The sequence below is a fragment of the Tamandua tetradactyla genome, chromosome 10 (assembly GCF_023851605.1).
Source record: "Tamandua tetradactyla isolate mTamTet1 chromosome 10, mTamTet1.pri, whole genome shotgun sequence".
In the NCBI taxonomy this organism is placed as follows: Eukaryota; Metazoa; Chordata; class Mammalia; order Pilosa; family Myrmecophagidae; genus Tamandua; species Tamandua tetradactyla.
Window position 1 is genome coordinate 58,835,994 of NC_135336.1, and position 25,271 is coordinate 58,861,264.

Consider the following 25,271-nt stretch of genomic DNA (forward strand, 5'->3'; position numbering starts at 1 on the left):
GAAAATCAATGTGCTGGGTAAAGAAAAACTTTTAATTAAGATTATGAGGGATTAATTAAGATAATAATGGGGACCTGGGGATTTTTTGAAATCCAATACATAGAATTACAAATTGGTATAAATTTGTAAAATATTCTTCATAGACTAACATTTTGGCTAGCCATATAATAAAAAATAGTATTTTAATATGTGTACTTGTAGCTTTGGATCTGTGGCTTGCATGATGCAGTATTCCATGCTGGCTCTTCAAAAATATTAAAATGCATATGTTGCAAAATGTTGTTCTATGATTGTATTAACCTTCTAAATAATAATTTACATTTATATAAAACTTGAAATTTTATAAAATATTCCTTGATTAACTCAGACAACTGTGTAAGATTTGGAGGGTGACTATTATTATCACTTTTATTATTATCATCATCTTAATAGTAAATACACTGGGAATCAGAGAGTTTAATTGACTTGAATAATATTATCTGGCTAGGTGCTAGGAGATCTGTGACCCAAACAAGGATATAATGACTCCTGTTCCACTACTTATCCCATGATAAATCTTTCTTATGTAGCTGGATTTCTCATTAACACTTAACAATGCGTATGGGCTGTGCAGGATGTGTATTGCCCAACAAAATTATAAATGTTCACCTCAGACTGGGCAGTAAGCAGTCTGTGCAAATATAAGCAGAGGCTCTGATTAAAATAGTGTTTTACTTAGATATTATTTCAAATAGGCCAGACACATGGAGAACTAAGCAAGAGCTAAAACATATTTCTCATCCCGTCAAGGATAATTCTCATCCCTTCAAATAATAAAAAGGAAAATTGGATTTTAAAAACGATCGCTGTTATTGACAGGATTATTTGTTTGTTTTCTTTCTGATACACAGTTTTATGTCTGTTTTTCATTTTCTATAAGTATTTCTTTTAATTTGCTTTATTCTTAATTTATGGTCACTAAACCAAATATGCCCTAAAGACCCATCTTTGTATCCTATCTTCTTCCAGTAGGAAGGTCTTTGACCTGACCTTCCTTTCACTGTTAAATACTATTGTCATTTGTAAACTAATTAATCAACTGTGTTGGCCTTTCCTGGAAGTAGCACTCACACTGTCTTCCATCCCTCCAATGTCATTTTTGCTTTTAGATCCTTATCAACCACATTTTATGTATTTCCTCACTAATCCTCACTTTACTTTTCTTTGTAGCTTAAATATTGCAATTGATTGAATAGCTGATTTTTATGCATCACTCTGTTCACTCAGACTCTGCTTGAGATACATAAATGAAAGGCTCACAGTCCAATTCTGTCTCTCCTCCTCTCACTCCTTCTAAAAAAATAAAAGAGTGAAACAAATATTTTTTCCATTCTCCGGAAATTTTCCCAGCCATAATATACCTTGGCCTTGATCTACTGATGCAACAGTAAACTCCCCTCTGATAACCACTTTTTAATTTTAATTTTAATTATTATTATTATTATTTTGCATGAGCAGGCTCTGGAAATCGAACCCGGGTCTCCCACTTGGCAGGTGAGAATTCTGCCACTGAGCTACCACTGCTCCACCCAGATACCCACTTTTGAAAGTGAAATATCAGGTTCAAAACTCAAAGAATAGAGAGTTTCGTTTTTTGTTTGCTTTGGGGAAACATCACCCGAAATTAGCTCTGAAATAGGTGTATTATAAAATGCATACTAAATAATATTTGGGTAGCTCGTTTTGCAATTAGCATTTTTCAATGTCCACTAGACACTTGGTTAGAGAATCACTTGGAGAATTGATGGCAAATTTAATTGTGACATTTGGGACAGTGGTTTCATTGACTTGCTCCTTAAGACACTACTTACTTTACCTGGGAGAACAGGCCTGGTGTTATCAATAACAGATTAGCTCAGAAGAGGTAATCATGAAATATTTGAATTTTTGTGTGGTGAGAATATGCTATTTCTAGAAGGTGTGGGGCATTAAATCACTACATTTTAATATCGGTTAAGTTAATGGCATACTATGTTCCAGGCTCTGTTGGACTAGGCACTGGACATGTAGGCAAAACTCAATTTCTCCTGGAAAAAACCAAACCAGTAACAATGGCTTTTTTTATTTCATAGAGTTCATAAGAGGATCAAAAGGAATAATATACTTGAAGTATCTTGAAAAATAAAAGGATTACATAAATATAACTGATTATGGGCTCCTGGAGTACTTTATAGTTCTATTCTTTCAATAGAAGAATATAATGCAGACAACCCATGGATCACAAAATCCCAAACAAGTTTTTTATAGAATTAAATTAAAACAAGCATACAGCATTAAAAGTTAGTATCTCTAGGCTGGAATAAAATCTTGAATAAAGCTCTATTGATGTGAAATGCCAAAATATTATCAAAGGATTGGTTTATTCATCAGTAATCCTATTATTACTTGCCTAAGTCAATTAGGAAATCAAGGGGTATTACTTTTAATTGAAAAACTATTTACTTGACATTAACAAGAATGCTTATACTGACATTTGATTTAGTCATATTTAACATTGTTCAAGATAAATTTAAAGTTTGATTTGCCTGAGTTAATATTCAGTTATGTACAACTTAAAAAGAAAACATAAATAGGGTTATAATTACAAATTGCTGGTTGAATCAGCAAATATAAGCCACATTATTTTAGGTCTATCCCTCCCCTTTAAGAAAGAAAACTAGTAATAGTAATTATAAAAAATTATTAAATTGATTTTAATTGTGTACCAATATGAACTCTCAAATTTAATATTTAAATTTCAGGTTCTAAAAAGTGAAAATATGATTACTCATTTTACAAAGTGCTAAGAAGTAATTATCCTAAAAGAACATAATTGCATAGTTCCAGATACCTAATTGTACCTTCAAATTTTCAGGCTCATGAACATTTTATCACCCTGTTGCATATTTCTCAACATCCTTAAGATGACATAGTTCTCCCTAAATAAGCATAAATCGTGTTAAAATGGTTCATGATTCTAGGAAACCAGCATTCTTGAAATATCTACTCATGACTATTTCTTTCATCTTTGCTTACCAAATCGTAGGATGTAGACTTGCTCATTATTACTACCTGTTGGAGGTTTAAATCATGTCCCCCATAAAGACATGTTCAAATACTAAACCCTGTGGGTTTACATTCCTTTGTGAATAGGTTCTTTGAAGATCCTGTTCAGAAGAGGCCAAACTGAATCAGGATGGAGTCCTTAGAAGATGAAGGAATTCTAATATAGTCAGAGAAACCAGAGGAAGAAACAGAAAGCGACAGATAACCATATGGCTGAGATGTGCTGGAAAGCCATTATTAGAATGCTACAGACTTTGGAGAAAGCATGGCTTTGCTGACACCTTGACTTTGAACTGCTAGCCTCCAAAAGTCTGTAACGAAGAATTCCTACTGTTTAGGCCAACCCACTGTGTGCTATTTGTCAACAGCAACCTTGACAAACTAAGACCGCCAACTTACAAAGTTGGGATAAAGTGTTTCTATTCCTGAAAAAGAAAGGCAAACATCCACATAAAAAGATGAAAAAGCAGAATACAACAGTTAATAAATTAAAATTTTGTGTCTTATCAAGGAAATATCCTTGAAAACAGGCTCAATAAATTTAAGTTAAATTGCTCATATTTAATATCTAATGTTTTCCTAAGTTTATTAAAATCTGTAACTTGTCAATAAAAGGTGACTTTTTGGTTAGAATACTAATTAATATTTAATCTCATTATTGGTATGTATAAAATATACAAATATTTTTTATTCATATTATCTAATGTTCTATTATATTGTTACATGCAGTAAAATTTTATTATCTTATATGTTAGCATGGTGGAGATACTGGGCAATTATAAAGTTTGTTCCTTACTAATTCACATTTCTAATTTTATTTCTTTATGCAAATTACTAAAATCTCAGCATGAATATAAAATGAAGCCAAAAATAGGAGAAGAATTTGTGAAAGAAATAGCATCATAAAGCTGTCAAAAAAAGAAGACAAAATAAAAGAGAGTCTAATATAAGTCAACTTACTAAAATTTTCCTAATATTCTTTCATGAATTTAGAAGATTTGAACATGCAAAGTAAATATAAAATGGAACTGTTGTTTAAAAATAAACCAATTGATATATAATTGACTCAATTATATAAAAATATAAAAGAGTAGTGCTGGTTTGAATCTGTTATGTACCCCAGAAAAGACTACGTTCTTTTAATCTATTCCTGTGAGGGCAGACCTATTATGGGGGAGACCTTTTGGCTAGGTATTTCAACTGAGAGGTGACCCAGTCTATTCAAGGTGGGTCTTAATCCTTTACTGGAGTTCTCTGTGAAGAAGATAAAAAAAAAAGAAAAAGCCTACAGAGTTTAGAGAAGCTAAGAGATGAAATCCAGAGAAAAGATGGGGGAGGAGAAACAGAGCCATTGAAACCAACCCAGTAGAGAAGGACCCGCAGACATCACTACGTGCCTTCCTGTGTGACAGAGGAAACCTGGATACCAGCAGCCATTCCTCTGAGAACATATCTTCCTCTTGCTGACTTAATTTGGACATTTTCATGGCCTTCGAACTGCAAATCTGTACCCTAATAAATCCGCATTGAAAAAGTCAACCCACTTCTCGTATATGATATTCTGGCAGCTTTAGCGAACTGAAACAGGAGTTAAGCAAAAAGTCTCATCATTATATACCAATTGGATTAGCAAGTAAAGTACTTATGTGTGTATCAGGTTATGGGAAATTGACAAAACCATACAAATTTAGTGACAACTGATAAAATTATTTTAGAAAGAACTTTGACAGTAACACATCCCCAAAATGTTTGAGTCATTTTGCAGTAATCCCATTGCTAAATAATTATCGTGGAGACGTACTTTAAATGAAGTAAAATAGTATGTACATGAGCTAATTCACTGAACTATTTATAACAGTGAAAAACTAGAAGTAAACTCTTTGTGCAGTTCTGCATGTAACAGGATGTTGAAAAATTTTTCCTGTTTCCTGGAATTTAGGTCAAAGTGGAAAACAGAAAGCCACAAGTAACCCATATTTAAGTTTAAAAATCTACCATTACGCATATAGTTGTTCAGGCTAGTCAAATATCTGTAATGCTTAAGGAGAGGTTTCAAAAGCTATTTTACTATGATTAAACCCTCTTCCCACTCTCAGGTACAGGGTGAGGTAGTGAGGTCTGTAGGGCACAAAATTTAAGGAGGCCCTTGCAGGACCCTGAGAATATATGCAAGAAATGTGCAACCTTCCTCAATCAGTGGAATGAGGCTTCTCCAGTACTGCATTTCTTTCACTACATACTGTTGTACGGCAATTCTTTTTTAAAATTCTTATCACAAACTCTCTGGTCCCTGTGTCAGTTTGTATCAATACAGTTAATACTGGAAAAAAATCTGAAGATCTTTTTCATAAATATATATGTATTTAGTACAGCTCTTTACAGATTCTCTGATTCATTCAGAGCCTCCTTTTCACCTTACCCAAGTTCTCTCTGTTGAGAACTCTTCAAACAAAACAAATAAATATGTGCAAGATTCCCAGAGTATAATTCTTCTGAGCAGTAAAGAAGAAATCATAAGAACTAATGTTTTCCTTCCTGACAAAGGTGTCTCTTTGGGAACCCTACAAAATTAGAATGCCATTTCTGAAGGTTATCAGATTTTCCACAGAATTTATACTTGTCAATTCCATCCTTGACAAAGAACATCTTTCCACTAACTCTTCTGAATTTGACAGAGCTGTGCTTTATATAGCAGGGCTTCACCAGCGACATGAGCAACAGCACAGAGGTGGCATCTGCAAAACCAATGAATGATGAAAACTTTGATATACATATAAAACACCTCAGTAGTCTTAACATCTGTCTTCTTTAACTTTTTAAACCTAAAATTTCCTTGGAGTAAAGGAATCTCAAAGATTGCCAGCAGCAGAGGTCACGTTGCATTCCAGCTGTGCATCTCATTTGTGAAATTTAACATTTTGCATTCTGCAAAAAGCATTGTTTTGTCTACACACAGAAAGATAATGAAAGGCTAGAGCTGTCAGCAATACAGCAACTGTAGCATTCCCAAATGGTGCAGTTTCTAGGACTCATAAATTTGTTTTTCTAACTACAATACATGTTATTCTATGCAGGAGTTCTGCAATGGGGAAGGTAAGGAGGTTTGCCTGACTTTTCTTATTGCATATCATTTTTATAGCCTCCAATCCTGCTTATAACCATCTATAGAGTCAACATCACTATCAAAGATGCTTTTTTACTATTTATGTGTAATGATATATTAGGTAGTATATAGAAACTTAGTTCTCATCTTTCAGGCACTTAAAATCCAGGAGAAGAAAAATGATGGAGATAAAGATGATTCAAGGCTTGTGTTAAATGGGGTAAATATTTTCTCTTTGACAGTAATGAAATGTGGGGCTACCAAATCAGCAAGTTTACACTGTTTCTAAATATTGAGAAATGTAAGAAATATAAAGAATCCAGTAGCACTGCATTTCATGTGGGGTGTGTGTGTGTGTTTGGAATTACAGTAAAATTGTGGACTCATAACATTTAAATTAGTCTACTTTATGCACATAAAACCTTATATTTAAAAATATTTTTGTAATCCTATTTTCTTATTGCAATATAAAATTGTGAGATTTTTCAGAAGGCCAAGAATTATAACGGCCCCTTTACAGGTAAATAAACAAAGGTACAGAGAAGTTTAGAGACTTGGTCAAAATGATACTACTAATAAGAGGCCCAGGGATTATTAGTTCAGTGAACATTCATTTGGTAATTAAACATGCATTTATTCATTTTTTACTTTATCTTAGTCCCTTGCCACTGTGTATACAAGGATCAAAGACATGTTCGTTGCTTGCTCTTCAGAAGTTCATGGTTTAATGATAGTAGGGGAAATATATGTAGACATAAATAAATAAGTAAGTAATAAGGTAACCTGTAAATATGGATAAATAAAAAATGTAAGAGCCCAGCAAATTGAACATCACTTCCTGGAGGGAGTCTGGGAAGATTTTTTTTGGGGGGGGGAGATTTTGATAAGAATATGATTGCTAAATGGTCCCGATTTGAGGAAATCCAGAATATCACGTTAATGTGGCACATTAAAGAGTGTGTCTAGAGATGAAGTTGGAAATGTAGTTAGGAACCAGCTTATGAAAAGTCTTCATGCCAATTTAAGAATACTTGATTTTATCATTCTCTCACTCCCTTGCTTTTGCCACCACCTATAACCCTCAAGTCCCACCCAAACAAAAGTAAATAATATAAAAATGGAATAGCCCAGAAGGTAGAAAAATTAGGAGAATGTTGCTGTAGAAACTAATTAAAGAGAGAGTTTCAAGAAGTTGCATCTGTAAATCGTAATCAGTGCTATCCAGGGACAAGATAGGATGAGAACTGAAGATTGTATTTTGGATTTATCAATTTGGATGTCACTGTCAATTACAGTAAAAACAATTTCAGGTGAGTGGTCTCCCCTCAACCAACTTCCTCCTCTATACTAGATTGATAGGTTTATAAACTTTGTCCTTTCCTGAATCACATTTTCCTGTTATGTTTCAAATTTTCTCGAGGCCCATTTGTCTCCAAATGAAACTAAAATTTTCATCCAAAGTAACTCATTACATGATCGTAGAGGGGTTGACTTATTTCTCACTGAAGACTTGGATTAAAGTGCTTGAAATAATTACCTAAATATCTTTTTGTTTTATATGCCGGAAAGAGCAAAAATGCCTTCAATAATACGTGGTAAAGAGGGTATTCTCATTTTCATAAAGAAAGTTACTAAGACACCACCTTTGGTTATATATAGAATGATCTTTAGGGTCCGTTGTTATCTACAACTTCTAATTTTTCCTTTGGCTTGGAGTAAGTTTAAAAATTTTAATTAGCAAATGCCAAATAACTGTAGGAACTTATACTTTCCATCATGCTACCCCTTTGGTCAAAAACTTTCTACGGCTCTCAGCTGATAAGTGGTATACTCCAGGACATATATGCATTGTATAACCATATTCTCCTTAAATGAAAGCACATATATAACATTTAATATAGTGAATGTATGTTGTAACATCTTTAAACATGTTAGTTATACAGGAAATAAAAGACAAACTGATGGGCTCACTTGTCAGTCTGGCATAAAGCTGCTTTTGTGCTATATCTCCTGATCCTACCCTAGGTTTATTCTGCATTTGTAACAGATGAAGCTACTCACCTTTTTTTTTTTCTTTAGTTTTAATGTCCTCTACTTCTGTGTCAATGCATATTCTTTTTGATTCACCCAAAATCTTCAAAATCTGACCATCTCCATCCATCAGAATCCTGCAAAGACCATTTTAAATGTCAGCCTTCAAGTTTTGCTATTATAGCCAAAAGTCACCTTCCTGAATTCCCATGACATATTGCTTCTACTCCTTTGAGAAGTGCATTTTTGTGTCAAGTACCACACTGACCCCCTCAAATCCACTTCCATTTTCCTTGCTGTCTTCTTCTTCCACCATAGAGGCTGCAAAATGATGTCACAAAATCAAGCCATGAAGATTATCCGTGGGTCACAGTCCCCTAGGATCTTCAAAGTTTCATGTTTATCTTATTTTGACGCTTCAAAGATGGAAAGAAAAAAACAGCAACTTGAACCTAATTCCTCCTCTGGTACCCGCATTTCTCATAGACATGCTGTACTTTATAGGAGCCATTTTCAGGTAGCTAAATAGTTGCAGTAATACAAGCCACCTGATCATTTCCTTGGAAGTATACTGCATTAACTGTTAGTACATTTTACTACTTCTTCATGAATAAGGTCAGGAACAAGGAATTGAGTAGTACAGAAGTTGGAAGAAAAACGGCTATTTGGAATCTATATATCAGGTGATCCCTACTTTTTATGTCTTTTAATCCTCACAAGATGTCTGTGAAATAGTTCTCATTATTCAGAAATTTATGGATGAATAAATTAAGGTTCAGTAAATTAGGTAACTTTGCTAAAAATCACATATTAAGTCATGACACTGGGATTCAAATACAGGAATGTTTAATCAAATCGAGAACAAATTTTGATTCTTTAAAAATTTCAAAGAAATTGTACCATGTTGTCTCATTCACTTTAAAGTATTTCAAAATATTAAAGCATATACTGTATGGATAGGATACCTGTATCTTCTCTGTATACCAATTAGATCTTAGCTTAGTCCATATAAAAAAATTGTATGAAGGGCATATGTAGTAGTTAGACTCAGGTATCAGCTTGGCTGTTGCTGCGGACTTAAATCAGCATGTGAATTTCATCTATGGCCGCAGTCGGCTAAGGGGAGTGCCTTCTTCAATGAGTGAGGCTTTAAAGGAGAGGTCAGAAGGAAGAAAAACCGTTCAGCACAGCACAGCACTGAGGAGCTCAGCGCCAGTTCAGATCCAGATGTTTGGAGATGCAGAAAGGAACCATCCCTGGGGAAACCTGTTTGTACCCAGAAGCTGGGAAAAAAGGCCAGCAGACATTGCCTTGTGCCTTCCCATGTGACAGAGGAACTCAGATGAACGCTACCTGCTTTTCTTCTGAAGAACTGTAAATTTGTAACTAAATAAATACCCTCTTTCAAAGCCAGTTCATTTTTGGCATATTGCATTCCAGCAGCATTAGCAAACTAAAACAGCATATCAGTGGCATGCTGGGTTTGCGCCCATATGAGAGTTAACAGGCACATTCCCTCCGAACTCTTTGTTCAGTAATTTTACCTCGATAGCTTGACATTGATCATGTTGGAAATATTTACACCATGGAACTGGCAAATTATGTGAATGCTTGGTGCTTCCTCTTCCTCACCTAGCTGGTTGTTAAACATTTACCAGCATACTATTAGCCACAGTATTTTAATCCAGAAACTTTAAAAACACCTTTTATAATTTCAATGCTAATATCTTCATTTTCTATTATATATACCTTTCAGAGCCGAATTTTCATCTGTTGAATTTGAAACATTGCCTTGTCCTTTATACTTCAAAGGCTTCCACTATTAAAAAATACAAGTCAGAAATTTCCTTTTCCTCTTTTTTTACTCATAACATTTCCTTGCCTCTTTTTAAAACTGCATTTTCAATGTGTAGTATTAGAACTATTGCATTTAAGTAGTTTGAGTGCCTCACTGTAGGAATGCTTGTTTTCACAATGGAACTCTAGTGAATGTCATGGAAAAAAAACTGCACTGTAAGGGCTGATCTGTGGGTAATCATTTAAAGCAGCCAAAGAGCCAGAGTAATGAATAATCCCTAATTTTGTGCCCATAGTTCTTACATTGTTTTAAGTATTTCTTAAGTAAGAATTTAAGACTATGAAGTGAGGAGCTTTTCTGAGCTATCAGAAAAAAATGTCAATGAATTATCTGAAGTCAGGATTATACACTAATATCTGGAATATGACCTCTTGGTATATAAAGTAAACATCAGAGTTTTTGTGGGAGAGCAAGATAAAGTTTTAATATTCTTAGTTTAGGAGACCTTATAGAAAATCTATCTTGGAGAGAAAAATGTTATGTACACACATGCTGTGAAAGTTCTTAAAATTAATAACTTGTGTGCAAAGTTACCATTTAACCTTCTTCACAAGACACATAAACTGGGTCAAAGGCCACAACTCTGAAACTTTCTTTACAAAATGGTATATAGTTTGTTACTCATTCTAGATTCATATTAAAATAATTTATAAACCTGTAAAGGAGGAAAGAACTGAACCATTGTTAGAAACTAGCAATATCTGACATCTTCTTGGCCAAAACTTCAGGAATTTCTGCTAGATATAGTGTAAGTTTGATGGAGTGTGTTGAGGATGAAAATATAACAATTTTCAATTTTACCTCCTTCTGAAGAAACTGTATATCTGGGAGGTAAGTAAAGATAATGTTAGCAAATGGAAACTGCCACTTCCTAAGTGAATGGAGCAAGGAACCATAGCAACTAAAGTTTGGGGAGTAATGGAAGGTATTGTCTCTCATCCCTGCTATCTGTCTGCTAGAAGCTCTGGGAGATATTCCAAGATCATGCAAAATGCTGAAGTTCATTGTGTCAAAGACAGCAACATCAAATGAAAAGAATGATATCATTTTGACGAAAGTAGTTTCAATTGGAATTACTTGTCTCCTCCACATTTCTGTCAGGCTGCTGAATCTTGGAAATGATAAGGAAATGATAGTGACCTATACCAATTTCTGACAAAATCCACGTCAACTCCCATTTGGCTATAAATGCAAATTGAGTAAATATGGATTTATCTCCAAAAGAATAAACTAACCAAGAAATTACCAGACTAATGAGAAAAGATAATGACAAAACAGAAAAGAAATGATGGTAAAAACAACTAGAAAGTATAAAAAATCATTTGGACCGGTAAAATGGAACCTGATATTTATAGGAACTAATATAAAAATAAGTTGAACTTTCTCTGAGAGGTAAAAATTGGGGTATGAAAATTGGGTAAAAATAAAGACCAATAACATTTTGCTTGCAATATAAATAAAAAGAGATAAAGCAAAATAAATGCCATGAATGACAACTTAGCAACCATGTACCTTTACGTGTCCAATAATCAAATACTACAATATACAAGTAACCATAAGTTGCATGTTTAATAAACATAGATAAATACAATTATAGAGGAAGGCTTAAATAATCTATAAATCAATAATAGAATTGATCAATATGCAGACAGAATGTTGAAATGACCAACTCCTCAATCTGGAATTTATTAATTATATTAATCTATAGAAAACAAGAATAGAGAAATATTTAATACTGAACTTTAGTGTTGTGCCAAGTACATAATTTACTCCTTTTCAAGTGTGTAGTGGAATGTTACACAAATTAAACATATGGTAAATCAAAAAGAAAACTTTAAGCATCTCAAATTGAAATCATGTTAGCCATATTTTCTGATCCATTCGAAAATATTTAAACATAAAAAACCAAAACTTTGACATTTAAAAGAGCCTCTTCAAATAACTTTTGGAGTAAAGAGGAACATTAAAATTCAATGGTATAGTATTTGGTTAGCAATATTAATGAGAATGATATACACTCCATCTATATATAGACAAATATTTATCTGTATTTTACTCGCTGTAAAACAGCTCTGGAACTATAATTATATACCATTGTTTTTTAATTTCTGGCCATGCCTTTAAGATATGAAACAGGAAAAAATATTGCTAAGGAGACAAAATTTTTAGATTCAAAATACATTATTATGTATTTTTTAAAATTTATTTTTATTTTTTTATTTGTTTTAAACATAACAACATACAAACATGAACATTCTTACCATATGATCATTCCATTCTTGGTATATGATCAATAACTCACAATATCATCACATAGCTGTATATTCACCACCATGATCATTCCTTAGAACATTTGCATCAATTCAGAAAAGCAATAAAAAGAAAAAAGAAAAAAATTCATACATACTGTACCCCTTACTCCTCCCTCTCACTGATTGCTAGTATTTCCAGCTACCCAATATATTTTAGCCTTTGTTTCCCCTATTTTTTTCTATACCCCTTATCACTCCCTTTCATTGATCCCTAGCATTTCAATCTACTAAATTTACTTTACTTGTTCCCCCTATTATTTATTTATTTTTAATCCATATGCTTTACTCATATGTCCATACCGTAGATAAAAGGAGCATCAGACACAAGATTTTCACAATCATACAGTCACATTGTGAAAGCTATATCATTATACAATCATCTTCAAGAAACATGGCTACTGGAATACAGCTCTACATTTTCAGGCACTTCCCTCCAGCCTCTCCAATATACCTTAACTAAAAAAGTGATATCTATATAATGGTTAAGAATAACCTACAGGATAACCTCTCAATTCTATTTGAAATCTCTCAGCCATTGACATTTTATTTTGTCTCATTTCTTTCTTCCCCTTTTTTGGGCTAGAAGGTTTTCTCATTTCCTTGAAGCTGAGTCCCAGCTCATTCTCAGATTTCTGTCCCATGTTGCCAGAAGGTTTATACCCCTGGGAGTCATGTCCCATGTAGAGAGGGGGAGGGCAGTGAGTTTGCTTGTCATGTTGGCTGAGAGAGAGAGGCCACATCTGAGCAACAAAAGAAGTTCTCTGGGAGTGACTCATAATTATTGTGTATTTTAAATACCCAAGAAAAAAACCAAAAATGTATTTATATAATGTATTTAGGAAAGTGATAAAGATTGAATGAATAAAATAAATGACTTCTATAAATCAGACATAACCAAAATGAGATGTAATAAAAATACTTTTCTTTCATATTAATACCCCGTAGCATTAGATGCCTGAAAAAACCTGAATAAGAAATATTTGGAAACCACAGGAAGAGCATAATAAAATTTTATTACAAAACAGGGAATAAGTCCTGAGTAAGTTGAACATTGCATTCCACCATAGGAAATCTTGTCAACTCTTTCACATTAATCCATACTAAAAATCCAATAGAATAAAATAAAATAAAAAATTATGGAACTACACTACATAAACAGTGAACCCTAAGTTAAACCATGGACTTTAACTAATAGTACAATTATAAAAATATAATATCATCAATTAATAATAAATATTCCATTCCAATGCAAGGTATTGGTAGTGGGGTAGTGATTGGGAATCCTTATTTTATGAATGATTGATCTTTAAGCCTACAAGTTCTCTAATAAAGAAAAAGTAATCCAATTGTAATTAAAATCCTAATATTTTTGAATATCTCACAAAATTACTCATGCTCATTATGAAGAACAGACAGCAAAGAACATATCAAACTTCTGGAAGAATGATAAAGATCCTTATTTACAAATTGCTAGAATATTATAAAATTTACAAGAACTAAAAGTGTGTGGGCCTACTGTAATAATGAATGGAGAGAGCAAATGAAAAGAACTGATCACTTCAAACAGACACATCTATTAGATGATAAAGTCTATACTTTGCATACAAGTGGAGATGGAATGACTTTTCAAGACATGGTATTGTGACAGTAGACTAACTTATTAGAAAAAAAATACTAAGATGACTTATCACCTGTGATTAAAAAATGAATTGCAGTGAACCAACTGTTAAACCAGTGATGTCATCAGCATGTCAATGTAAGAAGAGGACCAGCAAGTCAGGGACAGATGTTTCATGTTATTTTTCTTTTTTCTTTGATTCAGTGTTTATAGAGTTCTCCTCCGGAATTCTAAGCAAGTGGGATTTTTCCTTTTATTCACTGTATGGGAAGTTGTTGTTTAAGGAGTATGAAAGGAAAAATCCCACTTGCTTAGGATTCTGGAGGAGGACTCTACAAACACTTGCTTAGAATTCTAGAGAAGGACTCTAGAGACACTGAATCAAAGGAAAAGAAAAATAACCGGAACTTCTGTCCCTGACTTGCTGGTCCTCTTTTCTCCCCCTCACTTTGACCCGTGTAGCTTGGGGATTGCTTAGAAGCAGCAGCCTGGATTCCTCCCACCTCCCACTGGGGACACACATTATAGAGCCATTCAAAGCAGTGAGTTAGAACCCCATGCACATCCAGGCACAGGGACCCAAGGCCACAGAAACCCAGGGTGGAACACAAGCTACTGAGAAGTGCTACATGTAAAAGGGCTCCTTTGGGTTGAGAAAGAAGAGGGAGATCACAGTAGAACTATGGCTGGTAAGTGGTGGGCTCATTCAATCCAGTTTCTGTTAGGTGGACCACCTAAATGCAAAATGGACTTTTCTGGATTGACCCCATCTGGCTCCCCATGGGAGGATACCTTGATGGGAAAGAAACTGGAGGCAGAAAAGCCTCAGAAAAATAAGGGTCATGGGTTAGGCTGAACTGCTGTAAGACAGAAGCCTCCCAGAATTGAAAAGTGTAGGGAAAATGGGGCATTGAGGGAGGGAGAGAATTAAAACAAATCATAAGAGCTGAGGAGAAAATTTTGTAAAAAACAAAGAGAAGAGATCAAGATTCCCAGAGAAGGAATAAAGGACGCTTTCTCTTGGAGGTAAAACAATTACATAAAAAAGAATAATCTTAAAAACAGAACCAAATATCCAGGACATGAATCAGATAAAGAAGAGCTGAGAAAATCAGATCAGTTAAACATAGGCTATTCTAAATGTTCAGAATAAGTTCGACCAAGCATCAAAGAAGAGCTTCAAAACAAAGAAAAGCAACAATAAAACCACAGACAAGAGGGAGAAACTGACTTTCAGAAGAAAGAATCATTGAACTAGAAGACAGGACAATCAAACTCATACAGTCAGAAGAACAGATAGAGAAAATAATATTAAAATTGAGCAGTGTCTCAGTGATTTAGGTGACAGCATGAAGTGCACAAACATAGGCATCATGGGTGTCCCCAGAAGGAGAAAAGAAGGGAAAGTGGGCAGAAAGAATATTTGAGTAAAGAATGGCCTAAAATAACCCAACTCTCATGAAAGACATAAACATATATGACCAAGAAGCTCAATGTATTCCAAACAAAATAAGTCCTTAACAGACCTATTTTGAGACACAATTAATCAGAATGTCAAATGCCAAAGATAAAGAGAGAATTCTGAAAACAGTAAGAGAACAGTGATTTGTCACATACAAGGGATTCTTAATAAGACTAAGTGCCAATTTCTCATCAGAAATATGGATATGGTTTGATATATTTAAGGTTTTAATATATTGAAGGAGAAAAACTGCCAGTCGAAAACTCTTTATCCTGCAAAACTGTCCTTCAAAAATGAGACAGAGTTTAAAATATTGACAGATAAACAAAATCTGAGAGTTCATCAACAAAAAACCTGCCCTTCAAAAATTACTAAAGGAAGTTCTGCAGTTTGAAAAGAAAAGACAAGAGAGTGGCTTGGAGTAGTGTGAAGAAATAAGGATTATCAATAAGGGCAAATTAAAGTGTAAATGCAAAACCCATTACTAGTGTATGTTCAGTAGACCACATTACTACTCAATTCCTATGAGTCAGAATACAATTGGTTAAAAAAAGGCATATTTTCTGATAATGGACATGCAAGCTATAAATTAGTAAAGTGGGACAAAAACAACATAAGAGGGGAAAGAGAGGGATATGGGAACAGAAAACATGTATGCTATTGAAGCTAAATTGGTATCTTTTTGAATTAGTAGGTTACAGATGTAAGTTGTGTAATATAAATCCCAGAGTAACCACAAAGAAAGTATTTTAAAATTATGCAGAAACAAATGAGAAAGGCATAAATCATAAAATATCAACTATACAGAAAAAGAGCTTGCAATAAAGGAAAAGAGAGAGACACACACACAAAATATGACACAAAAACCAAAGGACAGCACGGCTGAAGTAAGTACTGCTTTTACTGTAATAAAATTGAATATTAATGGCTTAAACTCCCCAATCAAAAGATAAGAGATTGGCAGTATGGATAAAAATGCATGATCCAACTATATGTTGTATATAAGAGCTTCGCCTTAGGTCTGAAGATACAAATAGGTTGAAAGTAAAGGCTGAAAAAGATATTCCATACAAATAGTAATCAAAATAGAGCTGGGGTAGCTATAATATTATCTAACTTAAAATACACTTTGAGTAAGAGCTATTATAAGAGACAAAAAAGGATATGATGTATTAATAAAAGGGGCAATTTACCAAGATGAAATAACAATTATTAATATGTATGTACCTAACTACAGTGCCCCAAAATACTAGGCAAACCGGAAAAATTGAAGGGAGAAGTAGACAGCACTACAATAATAGTTGGAGACCTCAATACACCGCTCTCATCAATAGATAGAACTTTTAGACAGAAGATCAATCAGGAAATAGAGAACTTGATGAATATGATTCATAAGCTAGACATGACAGACATGTACGTATATTGTACCTCAAAACCACAGGATATCTGTTCTACTCCAGTGCACATGGATCATTCTCACGTTGGATCACAATGAGTCTCAATATCTTTAAAAAGACTGGAATTATACAAGGTATCCTATTTGCCAATAATGGAATGTAGCTGGGAATCACTAACAGGTGGATAACTGGAAAACCCACAAATAAATGGTGGTTAAATAACCTACTCTTAAATAATTAGTGTTAAAAGGGAAATCAGTAAATATCTGAGATGAATGAAGACAAGAACACATTATATCAAAACTTATGTGATGCTGTGAAGGCAGTGCTGAAAGGGAAATTTATAGCCCTAAGCATTTACATTAATAGAAGAAAAAGCTAAAATCAGACACATAATTGCACATCTGGAGGATCTAGTAAAAGAACAGCAAACTAATCCCAAAGCAAGCAGGAAGGAAATAAATAGCAGAGGTTAGAAATGAATGAAATTGAGAATTAAAAAAAAAATAGAATTAATAAAACCAGAAGTTGGTTCTTTCAAAAGATCAGTAGAATTGACAAACCTTTAGGGAGACTGACAAAGAATAAAAGAAGATGCAAATAAATTAAATCAGAAATGAGAGAGAGGCATTATTTTTGACAATAAAGAAATGAAACTGATCATACGAAGATACTCTGAAAACATGCATGCCCAGAAATTAGTCAATCTAAATGAAATGGCAAATTCCTAGAAACAACTGAGCAACTTACATTGACTCTGGAAGAAATAGAAGACTTCACCAGCCCAATTACTAGTAAAGAGGTTAAATCAATCATCAAAAACCTCAACAAAAAAATCCAGGACTAGATTGCTTCAGAGGTGAATTTTACCAATTATTCCAAGAAGAATTAATCAAATCTTGCTCAAAATATTTCAGAAAACTGAACAGGAGGGAGAATACTAACTAACTTGTTAGATGAGGTCAACAACACCCTAATAGTAAAGATAAAGATACTAAAGAAAATAAAATTACAGACCAAGTTCTCATGAATATAGTTGCAGAAATCCTCAGTGAAATACTTGCTAATTGAATGCAACAGCACATTAGCACTATGATCATGTGGGTTTTATCCCACATATACAAGGGTGGTTCAAAATAAGAACATTAGTTAATGTAATACACTAGATTAACAAATGAGGAAGAAAAACCCCACATGATCATATTCATTGACACCAAAAAGGCATTTGACAAAATCCTGCATCCTTTCTTTATGAAACACAAGAAAAATAGGAATACAGCATCAATATGATAAAGGGCATATATGAAAAAACCACAGCTAACATCATACTCAATGGTGAAAGTCTGAAAGCTTTCTCTCATATTAGAAGAAACAAAAATGCCCATTATCACCACTGTTATTGAACACTACTGGAAGTTTGAACTAGAGCAATTAGAATGACTGACTGGCTGACTGATTGAATGAATGAATGAATAAATGACATCAAAACTTGGAAGGAAGAAGTAAAACTTTCAATTTTTGCAGATGACATGACCTATACATAGAAAGTACAGAAAAGTCTACAATGAAGATATTACAGCTAATAAATGAATTTGGCAAAGTACAAGACCAACATGCAAAACTCATTGGTTTTTGTACACAGTAATAGTGAGTAATGGGAGGAAGAAATGAAAAAGTTCCAATTACCATAGCAACTAAAAGAATAAAACACCTACGAATAAATTTTAACTAAGACTGTAAAGGACGTGTACACAGAAAACCAGAAATCATTGCTAAAAGAAATCAAAGGAGAACTAAATAAATTGAAGGACATTCTATGTTCATGGATTGGAAGACTAAATGTTGTTAAGATGTCAGTTCTACCCAAAATGATTTACAGATTCTATGCAATCCCAGTAAAAATTCCAACAGTGTACTTTCCAGAAATGGAAAATTCAATTATCAAATTTATTGGGAAGAGTAAAGGGCCTTGAAAAGCCAAAAATATCTTGAAAAAGAAGAAAAAATTTGGGAGGATTCACACTTCCTATCTTTAAAGCATATGACAAAGTTACAGTGGTCAAAACAGCATGATATTGGCAAGAAGATAGATATATTGACTGATGGAACTGAACTGAGAGTTCAGAAATAGACCCTCATAGCTATGGCCAGTTGATTTTTTACAAGACTGTTAAAACTACTCCATTGAAATAGATTAGTCTCTTCAACAAATGGTGCTGGGAGAATTGGATATTCATATGCAAAAAAAAATGAAAAACGACCCTTATTTCATACAATATACAAAAATTAACTTGAAATGGATCAAAGACTTGAATATAAGAACCAGGACTATAGGACCCCTACAAGAAAATGTAGGGAAACATATTCAGGTTCTTGTGGTACGCAATAGTTTCTTAGACATTATACCTAAAGTATAAGCAATGTAAGAAAAGAAATAGATAAATGGAACTGCCTCAGAATTAAGAAATCTTTTGAGCATCAAAAGACTGTGTCATAAAAGTGAAAAGACAACTTACTCAGTGGGAGAAAATATTTGGAAACCACATATCCAATAAGGGCTAATATCCAGAACATATAAAGACATCCTACAACTCAACAATAAAAAGACAAACAACTCAATTAAAAAATGGACAAAAGACTTGAGCGACACTTCTCCAAAGAGGATATACAAATCACTAAAAAGCACATGAAAAGATGCTCAACAGCACTAGCTTTCTTTTACAAAAAGTAGTTGTAAAACTACTTTTACAAAATAGTAAAAGCTCCTATTTTTAATAGTAGCCATTCTAGTGGGTATGAATGATAGCTCATTGTGGTTTTGACTTTCATTTCAAATCAAATGGATATCAAGTGATGTTGCATTATGCTGCAAATTTCCCCCTTTACTGATGTCTTTGAACTTGTTTTGTGGTAATTATTGAATGCACATAAGTTTAAAATGTATGCAGTTCAAAAAGAAATTTATACAGTTCAACATTTGTTGTAGTTCAACAAACATTATTTGTGGTTATATCTATTGTGTTCTTGATTCTCTATCCCAAAATAAGCTGGATATGTATTTATATCTTCTAACTTTAATGGTCTTATTTATCTATATTTTATTTTTTTATTAGAGAAGTTGTGGGTTTACAGAATAGTAATGCCTAAGATACAGGATTCCCATACACCATCTCACCATCAACACCTTGCACTGGTGTAGAACATGTGTTACAGCTTATGAAAGATTATTATGTTTTGGAAAAACAGAAGCCTGACAATAGCAATATGGGCAAACATCATTGCCAGATCATTCAAAAAGGAGAAATTTTAGGGATGCATGGGTAGTTCAGTAGTCGAATTCTCATCTGCCATGTGGAAGAGCTGGGTTTGATTCCTGACCCATGCACTCAAAAATAAAAGAATTCAACAAATGGTGTTGCAATAACAGGATATTTGTATGGAAAAGAATGAAATGTGATGCCCATTTCACAACAAAAACAAAATAATAAAAAAGGAGAAATTCAAATGATCATAAAGATCTGAAAAAAATGTATGTTCAGCTTTATAGGTAATAAAATGCAAAATGTACCAATATTGATAAGAACTGAGATATACAATTTTAGCTATCGATTCAACAGTTACTCAAAAAAGACCCAAGAGCTAATACATAATTTGTATGAGAGTGTTGTGATAGAATTATGGAGGACTTTAAATTTTCTTTAAACAGTTACTGTAATTGCAATTGTTTATGATCATGAGTTTTTCATAAACCTAACAGGCCTCCCTAAGATACAACTCAAGAGATATGAATAAAAATAGGGGCAACAACAATAATAATAATAATAGCTAACACTTATACTGGCTCTAAGTGTTTGTTTATATGTCCTCATTTAATCCTCAACATACCTCTATGAGAGAGTTATGGTTAAGCTTCTATAGTGTTCAGATGAGGAAACTAAGAGATGGAGGAACAGATTTTATTGACCAAGAATTCAGCTATTAAGTGGTAGAAATAGCATTTGAACCCAAGCAGTATGTTTAAATAAGAGTGCCTTATAATGTAGAAGATGGATGATTATTTTAGTCAATAAAATTGATAATGATAATATACTTAGTATTGGAAATACTTGCTCACCCTAGTTAAAAGCCATTATAGAGATATATAAAACTTTCAGTAAACGACAGCTTGAAAATTATTCTATTTATAGATATCTGTGTCTATTTATAGATATCCAAGCAATAAAGAGAAACCATAGATAAGAAAAATAATTATTCACTGATATGAATCTATTTTTCTTTTATATTTTAATAACTAAATAAAAGTTAATTAAATGTCATGAGAGCAAATTTTGGTGTGTATGGCAATGTCATCATGCAAAATGTTCAAAATATTTACTTAATGGTTAAATTTATACAAACGTAAAATCAGAGACTTTAACGGTGTTTTTCACTCCCTCTGTATTCTCCCCGTTTCCTAACCCTCCATTTCAGAATCTGAGAATCTTCTCTCAGTCCTTCTAAGTAAATAATCTCTTTTGAAGACCACGGAGAGAAAATTAAACCTTCTATTTAAATATTATCATTACTTTACGTTTTGGTCCAAGTCATTAAAAGTAATATAATATAGAAAAGATATCATTATGAAAGCTTTGCTGATATAACTATAAAAGCTTTTTTGGCCCTCCATTAAATATCCTTAAAGAATATGTGAAAATGTCCTTAGAAGAAAAATTGTGCAGAATTAAGTGAAATTATAGTGAACCTAAAGGACAAAAATGATTTAATTCATTCATTTGGAGGTATGTTCCAGGATTATAACTAAATATTAGTTTTTCTTTTCTGAGTTTCTCAGAAATTTCCTGCTGATTGAACCTAAGCAGGAAAGAGAAGGGAAAGACATAGTCACAGATTTGAGGGAAAATATTTCTTTGAGCATTTTAAATCTAAGTACATTTTTCAACACGTAGAGACTCTGAATCATACAATATGGGCTTTAGTAATGAAATGTAAGAATACAGAGCTCCATTGCTTTTATTTTAACCAGAATTACTGAATGGTCCTTGGCCAAAAGATACTTTAAATTACTAGTGCTATGTTGCAGTGACTTCACTGGATAATATGCAGACCAAATGTTGAAATGCCCACTTTCCAAATCTGGTACTTATTATTTCAATCATTATCTAACAAGTAGGCATGAAAATGTGTGACTTACCCGTTTATTATGTTACTTGTATCATATAACTGAGCAACCCTTGCTGGTAAGCATAAGCCAAATTAATCTATCTCTGGAATTAACTTAAGCTGTTAGTACAGAAGTCAGGTATCTTGCCTGTCATGGTAATTAGAAAGCAAAATCAAACTTTAAGTACTTTCCAAAATACCCCCAGTGTCTCAAAAGGCAAAGTATTGTACGATTTGAACATTATTTAAGAAATAGTTAGGACTTTTCATGGCTAGATATTTGCCTATAATTTTGATTGTTTTATGTAATACTGCTTTAAATCATCTATCCAAAAAATATTTTACTCCATTGATTCTCATTATGAGTATGTTAATAACCTAACATACTAACTTACAAGGTGAAGGAATAATACAAAAAGAGAGAAAAGATTCAAGCTGAAATGGAGCCTAAGACCTCTGTATTTATTGGATAAGGCCCAAAGTCAAAAACTCGGTAGGACAAATGGATATCAATAAATACTGATTTCATTTAGATATTTTTGTTAAATATTGGTTGACCTTGTTTTAAAATAAATGAAAGACTGATATAAAGAAAATTATAACCACATATTGCCCATGTCAAAAAAAGAATAGGAAAGACTTCAGCAATGTCAATTTGTGTTATATATAAAAAATAAAGGCAGTTGAACACTAAAATGGGTTATTGAGTGAGGTTATATAATTTTCTTCCCTTTAGGCTTTTTATATAAGAGAAATAGCCATCTGTCATCGATATTGTGGATACAGAAGATTATGTTATGAAATTTCTCTGGGCTTTTGGCCTTTTAATTTTAGGAAACAGTTTGAGAGAGTAAAATACCATAGAGTCATCACTGAATAGAGAAATAGAATATTTAGAGATCATTTTTAGAAAATCATTCCTACCCAAGGGTATCTATGAAGTGGTCAGTGACATAACTTGCTTCCAGGTGCTTTTACCCCAGGACAAAGCCAGAGCTGGAGAAGATTCCTTTGATGCGCTTTAACTGAAAACAATGGTTCGTTTGGCCTGGGGATACATGGATAAATAAAGGTCGATTTCTGCCTCCATGGTCCTACAGGCTTAGTTGGGATAGGAGGTATGTAGACAAAATACAAACAGCATGGTGAGTGAAGTACGGAATCTTGCAAAACATTCTTAGCTAGTGTAGAGAAGTGGATTATGTTCTGGCAAAAAAAAAAGATGGATCTGAAAAGGAGAAAAAAATAATATAAATATTTTATTCACGACTAGGAACTTCCCAGGCAGACCAAGAAGAAAGAACATTCAGGGCTCAGTGAAGAATGACCAGGAAATCCCCATATATTCTGAGAAGTGTGAGTAGTTCCCTATTGTTGAATCAGAGCCTGTAGTTGAGCAAGACAGAGTGGCATTATGTTAGTGTGATGGTTTGGAGGCTTTATGAACTCCAGAAGATCCTGTTCTTAAATTTAATCCATTCCTGTGGGTGTAAATCTGTTGTGAGTGGGACTTTTGATTAGGAAGTAAGTTGAGGCATGCCCCAGGTGGGTCTTAATTCTCTTACTGGAGTCTTTTAGGAGAGGATGAAATAGAGAGAACAGAAGCTGAGGGAGGAGGACACATTCCAAAGCTGATAGAGAAAATCATAGAAACATAGAGGAAGCTCCTGAAGCCAAAAACTGGAAAAAATGAAACCAAGAATGGAAGGGAGAACCAGCAGATGCCACCATGTATGTGCCTTTCCTTGTCATAGAGGAGTCCCAGATGGCCAGCAGCCTGTCTTGATGAAGAAGATATTGTCTTGATGTCTAGATATGGACATTTTCATGGCCTCAGAACTGTAAGCTTATGAGCTAATAAATCCCCATTGTGAAACCCAACCTATTTTATGGTATCTGCATTTCACCAGCTTTAGTGAACTAAAACACTTAGCTTCCCTGCTGCTAGGACAAATGCCGCACAGTGGGTTGACTTAACAACAGGAATTTATTGGCTCACAGTTTCAGAGGTTAGGATTGCCTCCTCTGAGGGTCAGAAGTATTCTGGTTGGTTGGCAATCCTTGAGTTCCTGGATTTTCCCATGACATGGTCATGTCCTCTCCTTTCTCTTCTGGGTTCCACTGACTTTCAGCTTCTGCTCCATATGGCTTTCTCTTCATAAAGCCTTTAGTAGCAGGATTAAGGCCTGTTTTCATTTGTAAGCTACCAGAATGTGCTATACCAGGAACAGAATAGTTTTTAAAAAGGGAAATTTATTAAGTTGCTAGTTTACAGTTCTAAGGCCATAAAAATGTCCAAATTAAAGCAAGGCTTATAAAAAAGTCCAGTCTAAGGCATCAGGAAAGATACCTTGGTTCAAGAAGGCTGATGGTGTTCAGGGTTTCTCTCTAAGCTGGAAAGGCACATGATGAGCTCTCCCAGCTTTTTCTTTAGTGGCTTGCCTGGGGCTCTGTTCATTCTGTTGGCTCTGTCATTTCTGGTGGCTCTCATGGCTCTAAAGCTTTTTCAAAATGGTTCCTTAAGGGGCTCCAGTAAGCAACACCCCCTTGAATGGGTGGAGACACATTCCCATGGAAACCGTCTAATCAAAAGTTGCCACCCACAATTGGGTGGGTCATATCTCCATGGAAATGATAAAAAAGATTCCACCCAGCAATACCGAAGGAGGATTAAAGGACATGGCTTTTCTGAGATACATAATAGCTTCAAACCAGCAGAAGGTCCAACCTCATTCATTTGGTTCTATCCTAATTAAAAATAACATCTTCAAAAGGCTTCATTTACAATGGGTTCACACTCACATGAATGGATTAAGGTTAAGAACTACTCCCCCTAACCCCTGCATAGTACACAGTAGTGTTGAGGGAGGAAGTGTTGAAACAGGAAGTAAAGTCAGAACAAAAGCCAGATAAAGGAATACCTGGCAGGCTACTGTCTTGTTTTATCTCAGAAAGAAATAGAAAACCATTGAAGAATTTTAAGCATGGGACACAACAACTTAATTTGGTGGCAGTATGGGAAAAACTATTCATGCGGCAAGGCTAGATTCAGGAAAATGATTTTGGATGGAATTAAGGGTCCAGGCCAGGAAAATTGAATTCAAGCATATAGTGGGTCTTGGGAAAGTAGGTTCAAGAGACTTATTGGGGGTGGATCTAACAGAATTAGCTAAGTATGGAGAGAATATAGAATAGTCTCATTGATGGGAAATATCGAATACAAGAGACCTAAAATTCTAGGGGAGG

General features: G+C 33.9%; 1 long non-coding RNA gene across 1 annotated transcript; it reads right to left on the reverse strand.

Moving 5' to 3' along the window:
* Window positions 1–7,749: 7,749 nt before the first annotated feature.
* Window positions 7,750–24,591, reverse strand: LOC143647944 (uncharacterized). Its single transcript, XR_013158267.1, has 3 exons — window positions 24,468–24,591; window positions 22,950–23,253; window positions 7,750–8,355 (listed from the first exon to the last, which is right to left on the reverse strand). It is a non-coding gene; the product is annotated as an uncharacterized LOC143647944 (long non-coding RNA).
* Between the last annotated feature and the right edge of the window lie 680 nt (window positions 24,592–25,271).